The sequence below is a fragment of the Mauremys mutica genome, chromosome 4 (genome assembly GCF_020497125.1).
Source record: "Mauremys mutica isolate MM-2020 ecotype Southern chromosome 4, ASM2049712v1, whole genome shotgun sequence".
NCBI classification, from domain to species: Eukaryota; Metazoa; Chordata; order Testudines; family Geoemydidae; genus Mauremys; species Mauremys mutica.
Genome location: NC_059075.1, coordinates 132,646,070 through 132,662,632, shown reverse-complemented (window position 1 = coordinate 132,662,632; position 16,563 = coordinate 132,646,070).

Below are 16,563 nucleotides of genomic sequence, written 5' to 3'. Positions count from 1 at the left end.
CTTCCTTCCTTGCCAAGGAAAGCCGCTCAGGGGAGGCAGGGCCCCCTCAGGCCGTGCCTGAGACCAGGGCTTCTGTACTGTGTGAGCCCAGCTTAGCTGCTGCCAGAGACTTCAGCATCCTCTAGGCAAACACAACTGAAAGCGCCCATGGGCTCGCTGCCTTTCACGTGGAGCCGAGTTCCTGGGGAGGCTTGTTCTCTGTAGGCAGCTAGCCCCGAGCAGAGAGCCCCATCTCAGCTCCCAGCTGGGGGAGCTGAAACCACTGGCAGGCTGAACAGAGAGCCTCAAACAGCCCCATAGAGCTGGGGGAGTCAAATATTACACCCATCACTTTCTCTCCCTTCTTGTCCCTTTCTGTCTCTCCCCTTCATCCTCTCTCCACTTCCCTTTCTCTCGCCATCTCCATCCTTCTTTCCTTTTACCCAGCACGTCTCTGTTCTTCCCTTTCTCTTTGTCTCCCCCCTGCAAAAAACCCCTCCCTCTCTCTCCATATTACCTACCCTTTTCCCCCACCCCCTCTGGAAATAACTGGGCCTAGGTTTTCCAGAGGGAGCGCAGAAATTCTATCCCAGGGGTTGGCAAACTACGGCCGCATCCAGCCCTTCAGATATTTTAATCCGGCCCTCGAGCTCCCGATGGGGAGTGGGGTCTGGGGCTTGCCCCACTCTATGCGTGCTATGGCTCTACACAGCTCCCGGAAGCAGCGGCATGTCCCCCATCCAGTTCCTACACGTAGGGGCAGCCAGGGGGTTCCGCATGCTGCCCCTGCTCCAAGCGCCATCCTTGCAGCTCCCAATGGCCAGGAACCATGGCCAATGGGAGCTGCAGGGACCGCGTCTGTGGATTGAGTAGTGTGCAGAGGTGCTTGGCCATGCCTCCACGTAGGAGCTGAAGGGGGGATACATCGCTGCTTCCAGGAGCTACTGGAGGTAAGCGCCACCCAGAGCCTGCACTCCTGACCCCCTTCTGCCCTCTAAACCCCTCCATCCCAGCCTGGAGCGCCCTCCTGCACCCCCAACCCCTCATCCCCAGCCCCACCCCAGAGCTCACACCCCCAGCCTGAGCCACCCCCACCTCCCAGCACCCAAACCCTCTGCCCCCAGAGTTCCCTCCTGCACCCTGAACTCCACATTTCCGGTCCCACCCCAGAGCCCACACCCCGAGCCGGAGCCCTCACCCCCTCCCACATCCCAACCCCCAATTTCATGAGCGTTCATGTCCCGCCATACAATTTCCATAACCAGATGTGGCCCTTGGGCCAAAAAGTTTGCCCACCCCTGTTCTATCCCATTTAGGCACCTAAACAAACGGCCAGATTTGCACAAGGGCTCGGCCTGGCGGTGGGTGCCCAGCCCTTGAAAATGGAGCCCTGAGCTCTTTAGAAATCTCTCCTCGCCCTACAGCCCTTTTTGAAATCACTAGGGGCTTGGCAAGGATCATAAAGTCTGATGCTTTGGTGGGGACTTTCCCCCTCGCTGCCCATCACTTAGCGATGGGTGGGTTTTCCACTGAGCCCCACACCTGCTTTGCCCAGCATGATTGTCCTGGATAGAGGGGACTCCCCACCCTGTCCTTTGGCTATGCATCTTCAGGGCTATGCATCTTCAGCGAGTTCGCCCACTGACAGCTCCCTGCCAAAGCTAGGCAGAGGGGATTATGCAGAATGCCCTTCAAGGTTAGCTTGTTTCTCAATTCTGTTCCCTGAAATGAGAAACCTGCTGAAAGTTTGAGACATCTGAAATAAGTTTCCAGCGCATTACAGTCCCTTATTACTGCTGTTTGTTTCTGAGACCAGGGGGATTTTCTGCGCCACTGAACTGAGAAATTCTATCGTTCTTGCAAAAATAGGTTGAAACAGAGGCCCGCTAAGGTACAGGGGAACAATTAGGGTGACCTTGAAGGCCCAGAGAGATCTTCTCATTGAGCGGGAGGGACACCTCCATTAGGGCTGCTTTGTCTGATTGGAGAAAGAACCAGGGAGGGAAGTCTGAGGGATGAGAGGGGGACTGAGAGACGGCTAGGAAAAGGGGAACCCAAAGGGAAGGGCAGGGTGTGAGAGAAAAGCGAGTAAAAGCTAGTGGGGTAATGAGAGCCCCCTTGAAGGCAAAGATAACATTGAGGTGGAGAGAAAGGGGGGTGGGGGAATGGAAAGAAACAAAATGACAATCACATGAAAGGCAGATTGAAGCGCGAGCAAACGATCAGCAACATGAATGGCACCTGCATGCAATAAAGCCAGCGACTGATGCTGCAAGCTCTCCACCATGGGAATGTGCTCTGATTTCCCTGTGAGCAGCGTGCATGGGGGCCCGAAGGTAACCTGGAGGGGTGGTCCCCTGGAGTATTCGCATTGTCGACAGCTCTGATCCTGGGCAGCGGCTGGGGGATATTTGTGTGTGGCTCAGTCTCTGCCTTATGCGCACACGCTGCCTCCTCTTGCTCACACTAGAGCTGAGCAAAGAACTGATCTTTCAATTCAGCAGCTGAGTCGAAAAATCAGAAGGAGGAAAAAATCAGTTTGTCTCATGCCAAAACAGAATATTGTTGGGGGTTTTGAGGCTGAAAAGCAGAAGAAATGTGGTGCGGGTCGAATAAAATGACACCTCGGAACAGAATATTGAACTGTTTCCACTTTTTTTTAATGGCCTCTCTTTTTATTCAGCTGAAACTATTCAACAAATTTGACCTGAATTCACAAATTTCAGTTGCCTCAAAACTGCACTTTTCAGCCATTTCTGATTTGCCAATTTTCCCCCCCATCCCCCAGTTGTGCTGCAGGGATGCTGTGTTCCCAGCCACTCGCTTGGTCTCCCTCAGGGAGTGTGTCTGCACTGCACACTAAGCCAGAGTCTGTGGGACTCAAGCTTGTGGACTCAGTGGGTACAGTGGGCTTGCGGGGCTTGGGCTGCAGGGCTATGAAACTGCAAAGTGAGGAGGGTCTCAGAGCCTGGAATCCAGCCCAATCCCAAATGTCTACACTGCTATTTTTAGCCCTGTAGCCCAAGACTCAGAGCTGCAGGTTTTTTCTTACAGTGTCGACACACCCAGTGTTTCCAAGCACATGCTTGAGTGTCCACACTGCACTGTAAACCTGCATTTACAATTGCTGCACACTGCACTACGCAGACCTTCTGACTCAGGTCTATGGCTTGAGCTGTGTCCACACTGCAAAGTGACAGGGCGTCGACCTGAGACACGGCAGGACTCAGACTCTGATCCACCCCCACCCAGCAGGAGCCTAGGACCGGGGTCCTGAGTGCTGGCTGACCCAAGTCAGACTGATTGGGGTGTGGATGGAAGCGGGGCTTGGGCTCAAACCCGAGTCAGAGCCTGGGCTTAGTGCACAATGCAAACATATACATTGTCTCCCACAGCTTCTCTCCAAAGGGGGCCCATGCACTGTCCTCCCACCCCGCCCACCCACAGCTCCAACCTCCTGCCCATGATGCTCTCCCAACTCGCAACCCCTCCCAACTCAGCACCACGACTGCCGCCCTCCAAGTACTTCGTGTCCCTCCGTGCTGCGTTTGTTTCCTGCTCCATCCTAGCCCAGCGCCACAGTTTGAATTCAGAGGCCTGGCTGGCTTTTGCAGGACCCTGCACTGCAGTGGATCTTCCTGAGGTTCAGGATCTGGATCCCCAGGGCAACAGAGACTTGCATGGCAGCCAGGGCCGGCGACTCTCCAGCTTGTTTGAGAGTCAGAATGTGTCGTCTCCTATTGGCTGCCCTCCAGCATGCGCTGGCTGCCAGAGAAGTGAGAGCAACTATCTGGGGGGCTGTTAATTCCGAGGGTACAAAGTGGATAACTAGGCAATCAGTCGGTGAAGTGAGATCTTTTCACTTCACTTGCAGCATCTCCAGGCTGTAAAAAGACAGCCAAGGGGAACTTGTGTGTGTGTATGTGCGCGCGCACTGGGGGTGGGGACACCTCTCTCTTGCTTTCACATGTTAGAAGGGGCTGAGGACAGGTGTTAATGAAGCAAGACACTGAGCAGCCTCAGATAGATGTACTTGTATTTAATAAGGATTCTGAGCCAGTGATGGAGCATGCAGAGTCGTCTCGAAATCCCTCCTTTTGGCTCACAGAGCTCGAATTCTCCAATATGCCCGGGCCCAACCCCGCAGCTCCTCCAGCGCGATAAGGATCAGAGGCTAAGGAGATGGTGTGGTGATAAAAGGATGATTATGGCTACAGGAGATTGTGAGGATCATTGAGAGCATGATGATAGACCAGCGAGCATGGTCACTCGGATAGGGTGATGACAGTTTGGGAAGCAAGGCAGTGGGATCATAGGCGAAGTCAGGACTCCTGGGTTCTGTTTTTGCTCTGACACTGACTTGCTGTGTGACCGAGGCAGGATATATGCTGTTTACCTGAGCTAGTGTCCAGCCAGGAATCCCTACGCTTGTAAGTGTGCCACTGTTTCTTTAATGCCCACAAGTGAGCTGTACATCTCATCTGAGTGATGGAGCCTCTAGCAGCGTGACACGGCCCTGGGAGCTGGGCTTCGTGCTGACTCAGAAGGAAGAGCACTGTGGCCTGAATCACTAACACCTGTGAGGATCTAGGGGCCTACAACTGGAGCCGTAGAGCTCTTGGTGAGCCAGCATCCACACCACCACTCATAGCAGACCTCTACTCCGCCCGCCATAAATCCTGGGCGACTAACCACCACAGGAAGTGCTGCCCATAGAAGAATGGGTTGGCAGCATGCCCCGTGCCCCTCTGATTGGTGCAGGACGGTGCACGACTGAAGCATGGAATGTGTTCCAGGAAGCTGTCTGTGCAACCTGGCAGTACCTGACCTGCTGCTGCTACAACTGACCCTGCTCTGAACTCCGGCTGTTCTTCAGCTCAGATGCCTGGCTTTTGACTGTTGACGTCTGCTTCTCACCCTTGGCTTGACTCCTGGCTCTGGCTTTGGCCCTTGCTCCAATCCTACTCATGCTCTAACCACTAGGCCTAATTCCTGGTCCTACCCGCTAAGCCAGATTGCCCACATCCTGGTCATGACAAACACCAAGTATAGGACCTTGGGGGAGGGATAGCTCAGTGGTTTGAGCATTGGCCTGCTTAAATCCAGGGTTGTGAGTTCAATCCTTGAGGGGGCAATTTGGGGATCAGTCCTGCATTGAGCAGGGGGTTGGACTAGATGATCTCCTGAGGTCCCTTCCAACCCTTATGATCTTGGGTTTTCTCATGAGGTCTCCAAACCAAGTATTGACCCAGCAAAGAGAAGACACTGATCTTGTGTAGACCATATGTAAGGGGTTCACATAATTTTGTAAGGCATCCAGATATAGATAGCCTGATCCCAATCTGATCTTGCATGGATGGGGTATCTGACTTTTGCATATGGGTCGCTCATTTCATTCTAAGCACAATCTGAGTCACCCAATCCATTTTATATCAATGGATTTTTGTAAAGAGTTTGTCTAGCAAGAACCAGCTTCCTCTTAAAAGCACAATATATAATTTTTTTTCAATCCTAATTTTATGGATAATCAGGTCCCTGCCTGTCTGAAGCAAACAATAAGTCTGTTCTATAAGACAATCAGAAAGAAGCTCCTTAATAACAGTGCAGCGAGCAGCTGTCATTCTCCTGTTCCAACATCTATCAGGCAAAATGTTTATCTAGCATTTGGTGTAAAAGAAATAAAGGATTGTAACAGAACATTGTCATTGGATCAACACAACTGAAAATGTGTAGTAGCAAGGGACCATTGTTCTGAGACCTAGTTCTAATCCACTGGCATTACCTCTTAATGCATCCTTAGCACCTGTTGGACTGTAAACTCTTCCCACCTAGCTAGCTAGAAACTTCTGCTGACCAATCAGCTTTTATCATGTATTGATCAGAATTTGTCTTACCAGAATTAATATCATCCACACTGGCTAAGAACAGTGGTGTTCATCTGTTGTGTATGCAGGCATCCCGCCCCGGGGTGGAACACGGTGCCTGTTTAACAATAAATGGCAATGCTATGCAACAGCCTTAGGACAGGGAGGTTGTACCAAGCTGAAATTAAGGAAGGGAAAAATGCATTGCCCTATCTATATTCCTCTGTGCACATATGGTACAAGAACTAGCAGATGCTTGAAGTTATGTGCTTTGCTGAATTGGGGCCACTGTGACCTTTGCCTCTGTGCAGAGGCCCACCACAAGGCTAATATGCACCGTTTAATTCTCACTTAAGCCCTCAAAATAGTGGTGTAGAGCATTTGTGCTGGACAGCTGGTAAAATCCACAATACATAGACTGCAAGTTGGCTGGGACCATCTTCTACTATGTGTGTGTACAGCACCTAGCACATAGCAGCCTGGATCTGAGCCTGTGGTAGGATCAATAAATAATGTCTATGCCACAGGGTGGCTGGCCCCTTTAAGAGGCGATGGGCCTCAGCCCCCTCCCAGAACAGTGATGGTGACCTGCAATGGATGTGCCGTGTTGTTTTTCCTGCCGGAAGACAGAAGAGATTTCCTGTGCATGAAGCGCTACTTGGCTGAGTTGGAGGAGAAGATTCTTGGATTGGAGGGGCAAGCTGAGAGGCTACTAAGAATCAGAGAAGGTGAGGAGTTCCCAGACAGGCAGGTTGAGGAAAACACCAGGTTCAAGGAAGAATGGAGCTGGCCACAAAGGAATTGGTGAGAGCGAAAATCAGAGAAGAGGTCTGGCAGTTCATAACCACCAGATGCGGGAGATCAGGGAAGCATTCTACATGGCTGTAGCCAGTTGAGGCTGGGCAGGTGGTAGGCACCAGAGAGAAGAGAAGCAAGAGGAACTCCACGCAGCTAAAAGTTTCAAATTGGTACCAAGTTCTCAACGACTGAAGATACATTGCAAGATCCAGCAGATCCAAGGGAACAGATTGATATACAGGACATGTGTGCAGTGGCAGCTCAGCTTAACCTATCAGAAAGTCAAGCTGACCCGCAAAGAGTTCTCCAACTGTCTGAGGAAGACAGAGGATCCTTGTGGGAGATTCAATGTTCAGAAGAATCAAAAGAACATTCTGCAAGGGACAGGTGGACAACAGGACAGGGTGCTGCCTTCCTGGAACCAAGACGTGAGAAATCACTCTGGGATTGGCTAGGCTCTGAGATCGATGGGCAAGGATCCATGGGTGATGGTTCCTATCAGCACTAATGACACTGCATTGTGGGATATCTCACAGGTAGCAGAAGATATTGGGGACTCAGAAGCATGCTGTTGAAGAAGAATGTTCAAGAATTATTTTCTGAGATCCTTCCTGTCCCATGAGCAAAGGAACACAGAAGGCAGAAGATTCTGGAAGTGGGAACTGCTGGCTAAGTGCGTGATGTAGCGTGAAGGGCTCTGGTGTTTTGGAACATTGGTCCCCTTCTATGGGGAGAGGGGGCCATATAGTTTGGATGGCCTCCACCTCAGTAGGCGGGGGACAAATCTCCTTGGGGACAGGCTGGCTAGAGTAGTCAGGAGTGCGGGGGGTAAACGAATAGCAAAAGAGGAAGGCAAAAGGAGGGAAGATATGAGCAATCTGGATCACTTGGTAAACTGGGCTCAAGCAAACACTATGCATTTTAATATGGCTAAATGTAACTGTATGCACCTGGGAACTAAGAGTGTAGGCCTTACTTACAGGGTGGGGGACTCTATCCTGGGAAGCAGTGACTCTGAAACAGATTTGGGGGTTGCGGTGAATGATCTGCTGAACACGAGCTCCCGGTGTGACGCTGTGGCCAAAAGAGCTAATGCGATCCTGAGATGCATAAATGGGAATTTTGAGTTATTTTACCTCTGGATTTGGCAGTGGTGCGACCGCTGCTGGAATCCTGTGTCCAGTTCAAGTGCCCACAATTCAAGAAGGATGTTGATAAATTGGGAGAGGGTGCAGAGAAGAGCCACAAGAATGATGAAAGGATTAGAAAACCTGCCTTATAGCGAGAGACTCAAAGAGCTCAATCTATTTATCTTAACAAAGAGAAGGTTAAGGGATGACTTGATTACTGTCTATAAGTACTTACATGGGGAAGAAATATTTATTAATGGGCTTTTCAATCTAGCAGAAAAAGGTCTAACATGATCTGATGGCTGGAAGCTGAAACTAGACAAATTCAGACTGGAAATAAGGCATACGTTTTTAACAGTCAGAGTAATCAACCACTGGCACAATTTACGGAGGGTTGTGGGGGATTCTCCAGCCTGACCATTTTTAAATCAAGAGGGGATGTTTTTCTAACAGCTCAGCTCTAGGAATTAGTTTGAGGAAGTTCTCTGGCCTGGGTTATGCAGGAGGTCAAACTGGGTGATCACAGTGGTTCCGCTTGGCCTTGGAATCCATGAATCTATGAACCTGTGATAAGATACTTCCCCAGGTGGGAAAAAATTATTTTGGCCATGTGACAGGAAAGTCATGTGACTAACTCAGGCCAGGCCTCAGGATAGAAGGGAGAGGCTTGAGAGCCTCCTGGGGGAGTTTGAACCAAGTAGTCAGGGCTGGGAGTGCAGGAGCCTGGGGAGTTGCAGCTGGCTGGAGGAAGCAGCTATAGGTGAGTGCTGCAAGGAGCAGGGCTGGCTCCTGAAGGGATGAAGGGACTGTTGGGGTTGTAACCCAGCTCTGGGAAGGAGGGCTGGGGGCTCCTGGTTCAGGGACAGGCTGGTGGCGGGTGCTCCCTGGATTAGGGGGAAGGGTTGGAGCCTGGAGGGCCAATGTCTGGATGGGGTAAATGAATTTGGATCCCCCTCCAGAAGGGGAATGTTCTAGAGTGATATGGACTGAGTGGAGTTCTTGGGGGGGCTCTGTGAGAGGGGGAAACTGAGGCAGAGTGCTGCAAAGCCACCCCAGCCCCCAAGGGGGTGCTTGAGAGGCAGTGACCTGTTCCTATTCCAATATAGTCAAAGAGGCCTATGTGACTTAGGTGCCCAACTCCCATTGAAAGTCAATATGAGTTGGGCACCTAGGGGGTAGGACTTTCAAAAGTGCCTGAGGCCCAGACCCACAAAGGTATTTAGGCTCCTAACTTCCAATGATTTCAGTGCACGTTATCTTTGTGCATCTGGGCCATAAGTGATGTAGGGGCACTAATCTTTCAATGGGACTTGTGCTCCTAAGTCATTTTTTAAAATCCCACCCCTAGCTGCCAGCGGAGATCAGGTGAATCTGGAGTCAGGCAGTCTCTAGGAAATACTGTAAAGCCTTCCTCTTTCACAAAACCTTTCCCACCATCAGAATGACACAACACTCCCCCACCCTCGCTGACACCTGTTTCTACCCTGAAACCTCTACCCCCCAAAAAAAAAAAAAAGGCAAGTTGATGATAAAATCTTGAAAACCAAACAAGCCCTGTCTGAAGCGGAGTTTTGACCCCCAAAAAGGACCAGTGTCAGTGTCTCCACAAAGTGCACGCATGACTTCACTATTGCTATTGATTTCCGATGGCAGGATAAAGCAGCTAGCTAGCTGGCTGTGTATGTGGCTAGATAGATGGATAAACTCCTTTAGGCACCGTTGAAATCCCACTTTGGCTCCGGTCACCTATACTGTAACTGGACTCTTCCCTAGAAGGAGAAAAGAGTGGTGAAAGATATCAAGTGATAGGAAAAGCCAGAGTGACTGATAAGCTACTTCACAGTTGAAAGATACTTTGTGGGCTGTGGGAGAGTTTGCTTCACAGCTTGTGTATTTAACTCTGCCTGTTTACTTTGTAACTGATCAGAAAAGAAATGAAATTGTCATGCTGATATATTTTAATTGGTCCATTAGAATTGCTAAATAAAATAAATTTTCCCTGGCAGATGCATCCACTGGAGCGTGGATTCATTTCTCATTCTTGGTTTGAGCAATGCAAAATTATTTCTTCTGCCTTCCAAGAAGATTTCAATTAAAATTCAGTGTCTGACGCTGTCTCCATCCACATACGCTGTCTTTTGCTGTGTGTGATGGTTCAGAGTTAGCTGTGTCCCAGCTGGGGCTGAGACAGTCTGTTGGGAATGGGAACGTGGCATGCTAGAACAGCAACTTGGGCACTGGAATCTGGAAGCTGCCTATTAGATAAAGGAAAGTTGATTGTGGTTAGGTGGAAGGTGGGTGGCTTATGAATGAAGTGGATGTGGTTTGTGGGATGGCTTGCACAAAAGTGGTTGGGATCAAATGATTTAAAAGAAAAAGCTTTCCTGAATCTGTGATTTTAAGTTAGACGGAGACGCGTTAAGCATCTGAATTAGGTACCTAGGGCCTGCCATATCAGATCAGACGTGAAGTCCAATATACTTTAGCTGGGTACACATAAGAAGATACTTTAGCACTGATAGAAAAGTGAACATGTATCTAGGTGTGCGATGTTACGTGTCGGGGGGTGAAGCGAGGGGGTGTCTTCCTGATCCCTAAAGACAATCAGTTTATGGCATGAAGATGAGAACTGATTTTAGTTTTTATGCAGCTACAGAACAGAACTGTGAAACCAGTGCAGGACTGATCTACAATTATCTGGATTCAGACTTTGCAAATCTGTTTTTTAGACTGGAAGCTCTCAGGGGACATGGACAGTTTGCTTACGTGCATGTGCAAAGACTAGCATAGCAGGGCTTCAGTCCTTGACTAGGCCTCTTGGGACCACCACCAGGAGTTCTAGCCATAATAATATCTGTGTTCAGGTTTTACATCCCCTCAGTGGCGGTTGCATCTTTCAGGCTCATTTGGAATAATTGAAAACTCTGTCAGTTTATCTATATTCCTGTTTAATCCAGGATGATAACCTACCCAGCCACACCCCACACATATCTGAAATGAGAATGCAGATGGGGTTGCATCTGCTCTGTAGGATAAACCTGTGCACAGATAAACTTGGGATGCGTGGTAACTAATTCTCAGTGTGTGAGAATGCTTCAGCATTGCCTTGCTGGTTGCGGTTAGTGGTGAGCACGATTTGCCACCCGTGTCTGTTTACTGCCTAACCTGCGTCTCGCCCTCATGGCGTCACTTGCTTTCTGGTTCGTGGCGTTAGGCACCGCTGGTAGTCAGCCGCCTACAACCCCTCCGGGAAGCCAACAGCTGTGAGATGCAGCGGCGTGCTGACATCAGGAGGTGCTAAACATGCTGCCAATGAACAGCTGGCACGCACGTTTTAACAGAGCTCCTCGTTCCCCGTCAGCTGCTGGCTGGAAGCTTGGCAGCTCTGGAGAGGTGCCAGAAGCTTTTGGGGGGTGACAGCCAACAAGCCAAGAGAACTTGCATTGCCAAAGCACGAGGGATGAGAATGCCAAAGCAATGCCCAGATAAGAGAATCAGCAGTGCCAAAGCAGTAAAGCTGGCAGTGCCAAAGCAGGAAAGTTAGCAGAGCCAAGACAGGCAAGCTGGCACAGCCAGGAGGCAGTATTATTCTCACCAGTGCACAGGCATTGTTCTTAATTCCATAAAGAGCATCTTGTAAAGTCCCAATCTGTCCTGCTACAGTTGTTGCAATGCAATTTTTCTGCCTCAATGGCTCAAAGCAAAATAGGTTTCATGCTGTCTCTGGCGTTCCTTTCTGGGGGAGAACAGTACTGAATGGAAGGGAGGGCTTGGCACAAGGGATGTTTAGTGGGCCAGGTGGCAAAGATGGGACTTAACTTTTGAGCCCACCAAAATGAGTCCACTCAACCTGACAGTCAGGGCTACTCCCTTTAGTGAGAGATGAGTGACAGAGCAAGCTTCTACCACGCAGCCCCCAACTCTGGTTTGGAGGCACCACCTCAATCTCCCCGGCCCTTTAACTCCTAGGTTCCTGTCATGCAAAATATGGAGTCACAGCCCATCATAAAGAAATCAGCAACAAAGTATAGAAACAAAGAGGATTCCACCTAGCTTGAGTACCAGCTTTCTCTGCTTTGTTTACCAGGGGCTGCACCCTGGCTGGAACTCAGTACAATACAGAGACACCTAATGACTGAAAAACATACTGCAAGTAAATATATATTCGGGGCCATCTCCCCATTTGTGGGTATGCATTCATTTCACAGTGGTTAGAGGGTTAGGGCTTTCAGCACTACCTACCTGGGCAACAGCTACCCAGGTAAACTGCAAGAACCCTGTACCTTATTACCAATCTCTCTGTCGCCCCCAATTCATTCTGACCCTCAACGCTGCTTCAGCTGATTTGTTTGAGGGTAATTGACATTGTGATCTATGAGTGGGGCGTGGAAGAAGAAAAGGTAGAAGGACCTGTAATAAATATTTCAATCCTCTAATTTTAATCTGGAGCACTAATGGAATATATAATCAGCTGGTTTTTATGGTGCATAATATTCACCAGTTCAGGGAAATACATAACTATGGTGATATTAAAATATGGGTCCTTGGCTTCCTTTATGATTCCTGGCTGGTGCAGGAAGCTGTATTGGTGATGTGATAGCAGGGGGTTCAAGCCGGTCTCTGACTCAGTACTGAGTTGATGCCCCCTGCATGATGTCAGGGGGGTCTGTGTTACTGGAGGTGGCCTCTTTTGGATGTTACACATTATAAGAGCACTACTGGTGATTAATAATTCCAGGCAGGGGGCATAAATTTTTGCATCTTGACCAAATTACCTTCAACAGGGTAATTACAATCTGCCTTCCTAAAACTTCCCCTGTCCTTTTCAGTTGGGTGGAACAATCTTCACTTCCTGTCCTGCGTAATAGCGCTGGGCGGTATTGTCAAACAGCTCCACCCCAGAGGTGGCTGCATTTCAGAGGTTGATGATTCCCGTATGATTCTCTATTTATGAAAATACTTTGGGCTCTTCCTGGACACAAAGCATTATTCCCATCCTGTGGAGTGCTTTGTGATTAGTTGGGTCAGGGGCTAGTTGGCACATATTTAGTTCAGAGATGTTAAATAAATAACCATTTAAACTCTTGCAAGGTGATCATGGATGATTTAAGCATGATTTAAGTCTTAGACAGACTAGGCAGGTAATTGTGTATTAAATTCCGTGATGACATTTTTGGATGAAGTGATTAAATTTAAAAAAAGCATGTGTTTTTTTTTAAACAAAGTAATGAAATTACAACATCTTGAGTTACTCCACGGCTGAAAGGCATCCCTAACAATAACAGCGCCTCATCAGGAAAGGCAAGATAGGAAACTGTGTAACCCAGTGGGTAGAGCACCTACCTAGCTCTCCAGAGAGCTGGGCTCTGTTCCTGGCTCTGCTGTGTAGCCTCTAACAAGCTAGTTACTGCTCTGTGTCTTTGCTTTTCCCATCTGTGAAACGAGTGTAAAGATGCTCTTCAAAATGCTTTGCAAAGGAGAGAAGCACTACTAAGCTAGGAACGTCCTTGTAACTCAAATAGCCTCACTGGGGAGGACCAGTTGGCAATCAAAGAGGAGTGGGAGCCCAGTTCCTAGCAAACAAATGTGTACGTTGCACAGCCCAGCTCCGGGCTGGCACTAACTGGGGTAGCAATTACCATAGTGGTGCTGTCTGTGCAATACCGTGGTGGCCATAGCATCTGGACGCCCTCTTAGACTGTGAACTCCTTGGGGGCAGGGACAGCATCTAGCACAGTGGGGCTCCTGGCCCATGACTGGGACTCCATGCGCTATGATGATATAAATAATTGTGTGGCAGCCTCAGCGGAGAAGCTGAGGACAGAGGAGGGCCTGAGCCAAAGCTTGGAGCCAAGGGGGAGAGTCCCAGTGACCTTTGGCTTTGGCTCAGCCCCGGCATGGGCCTGGAGACCAGCTGCGATTGCTTTTCCAGAGGAGGGACACTGCTCTCCTGCCAGCCTGTGTTTTATGGATAATTAAAGGCTCCTTGTCTGAATTGCGCTGTGCCTGGGCTGCAAATCGCCTCTCTTGGTTTGAAGCCGCTTCTCTAACAGACCCTCACGTAGAACCGCTCCGAATGGTGCCGGGATAATGACAGAGACTGTTGTACGTGGAAATCCAATCAATGGTAATTAGGTGGAGACATGAATTAGTGCCTTGGAGACTGACTCTCTGAACTCTGGTTGCAGTGGAGGTGGGGGGAGGATGATGAAGCCCTGTAGAACAAGGCAGGTATTTAAATGCCGCTGGCTAGCTGCCCACCCAGCTCCCTTGGTGGCTTGCCCAGTCGGAGGAGAGTTCATTGTGCACCTGAAGCACATCACAAAGAGGAGGAGGCAGCTTCTGTTAACCCTGCCACTGGCCTGGGAGCTACTGAAGGACCACGCTTGCTGCTACCCATCCCCAGCCGCATGTGTTCATTCACAGGCAACAGCCTAGCACAGAAGGAAGAGAAGGTGTTTACGGCTTTGTAAGGGGACTCGAGGCTTTACTCCCAGTCCTGCCGTCCAGATGGGGGAGGGGGATGGGACCTTGGATGTGTACAGTAGGGGCAGGTTCTCAAGAGCTCAGCTGCCACAGTTGACACTGGATTTTTTCAAAAAGCTCAACTCCCATTGTGAGGCTTATGGACGGATTTTCATCACAGCTGTGCACTCCTCTGCAAACCTGGCACTTCGTCTCTCTGGCCCTGTCTTTCCCACTCTGTACATGGGGAGCATAACTTCCTACCTATCTTGGTGGGAAGTCAGAGGGATAAATTCATTAATGGGGGAGGCTGCTTGGATATTGCAGTGGAGGTGGGGCTATAGAAAAGCCTATCCCACTCCCTCAAGCTCAGCCGCCAGAAAACACAGCCCTCTACCTAGGTGAGGTGAAGGGGAGAAGAGGGCAGTTGGCTTTTGAACCTCCGAGCAGCTGCCGCAGTTCTCTGGCCAGTGCCTTCCGTTCAGGTTGGTGGGCTCTGCCCCCAAAGTCCAGAAAACCAGAGCAAGCCACTGAAATAGGAGGTGGTGGCTTCAGCGTATTGGCAGGCCGTGAAGCCTGAAGCAATAGGTTCCCTGTAGGGCTTCTCCTTCACTCTGCCTATTTGTGGAGGGATTGCGGGATCAGGGCCAGGACCTCTCACGGCGCTGATTCCTTCTAAGATGTGCTCGTTCCGTAGCAGCCTGCCAAGCCATTGCCAAGAGCTCCCAGGAGGTAATCCCCTCTTCCCCCAGCCTGCCCTCGCTGCGGCAGTGGGGATGGGGCAAACCATCACCAGGGAAACAAGAGTCTGCCCAGAAGGGGCCTCTTTGATTAATAAAGTTAGAATTTTATTTCCTTACATTGTCGACATCACAAGTTTTTTGGAAACTTATTACAGTGGAAAAAATTCCGTGGATCAGAGTCCCACTCACAACGAGATGGTGGGGGAGGAGAAGGACCCCTGTTAATATTTACAAGATGATGGAGTGGGGCTTGCTAGGGACGGGGATCTTCCCCCTAGCAGCAGCCAGCTCTTTATGCCACGTGAGAGAGGACTGGGCCAGGTCACCCCTGGGCTGCAGGGAATGAAAAGTGGAACCCAGCCCATGGCCCAGCCTGCAATCCCCAACTACAAAGCCACTCTGGGAACCAGGATAGGAAAATGCTGTAAATCACCAGCCAGCTGCCTGTTGGCTCTCAGTATTGGGGGCACAGAGTGAGACCCCTCTTGGACAATGCTGCCCCACTGGCTAGCATTCAGAGATGCCCCAGCAGCAGGGATCAAGCCTCTCCTAGTTTAAATCAGTGCCTCAAGGACTCCTGCGAACTTTGATCCATGTTGGTCTTGCTCCCCTTGGCCTGCTCTCTGCCTTCTGCCATGCCGTCCTCTTGAATTGCAAGTGACCTTTCCTATGGGCCTCCTTCTTCCCATGCAGACCCGGCTGTTCTGCAGGGCCTGTCTGCACTAGTGACCAGATGCATTTCATGTGTGTTGATGGCTCTGTACCTGTTGGTACCTTGGAGAAGGACATGCAAGGCCCAGAGATCCAAACTTGCCCACAGCTCGGGGATGTCTGCACCCACGGCTTTGGCTCAGGCGCCTCTCTAAGGATAAGCTCTTTGTGGCATGGACCTTCTCCTCTTCAGCTGTGTAGTTCTGACCATCGTAAAGCACTCTCTATACAGCAGAAAAGGCCTGATCCTGAGAGGTGCCAAGCAACTTCAGCTCCCATTAGCTTCAGAGTGGGTTGTAGGCATTCAGCACCTCTCAGGCCTTGTCAGACAAGGATTTGGAAGGTGTTAACAGCCTAGTGTGGTCAAGGCAGTGTGCTTTTTAATATGTGTTACACTGGTGCCTTGACCTAGGCTTTAACCTGAGCCATGCAACGTGTGTTAAAGGCACCCTGCCTTGTCTGCACCAGGCCGTGAACACAAGTTAGCCAACGCCTCCTAAATCCTGGTCTAGACAAGGCTGCAACATCGAGCCCTGAGTGCTTCCCCAGCACCCTGACCGGCGCCCCTGACCTTCCTCTTACCTCCACCGTGGGATCAGACCAGTGTGAGGCAAACAACCCAGCAGCTCAGGGTCTCAGCATGTCCTCACTCCACCCTCTCTCTCCCTCCTGCCCATGGCGAATACCTTCCCAGACTATCCTCCGCTGACAAGAACTGAACCCCCGCCACCCTCTGGGAATCTCCTAGCCAACATTTCCTAGCAGGGATGTCCGTGGGAAGGTGGAGGGCACTCGTGGGACCCCAATTCAGAACATGTAATCCCATCCCAAGAGCGATGCTTGCCCAGTCAAGGCCCAAAAACACCACCATGG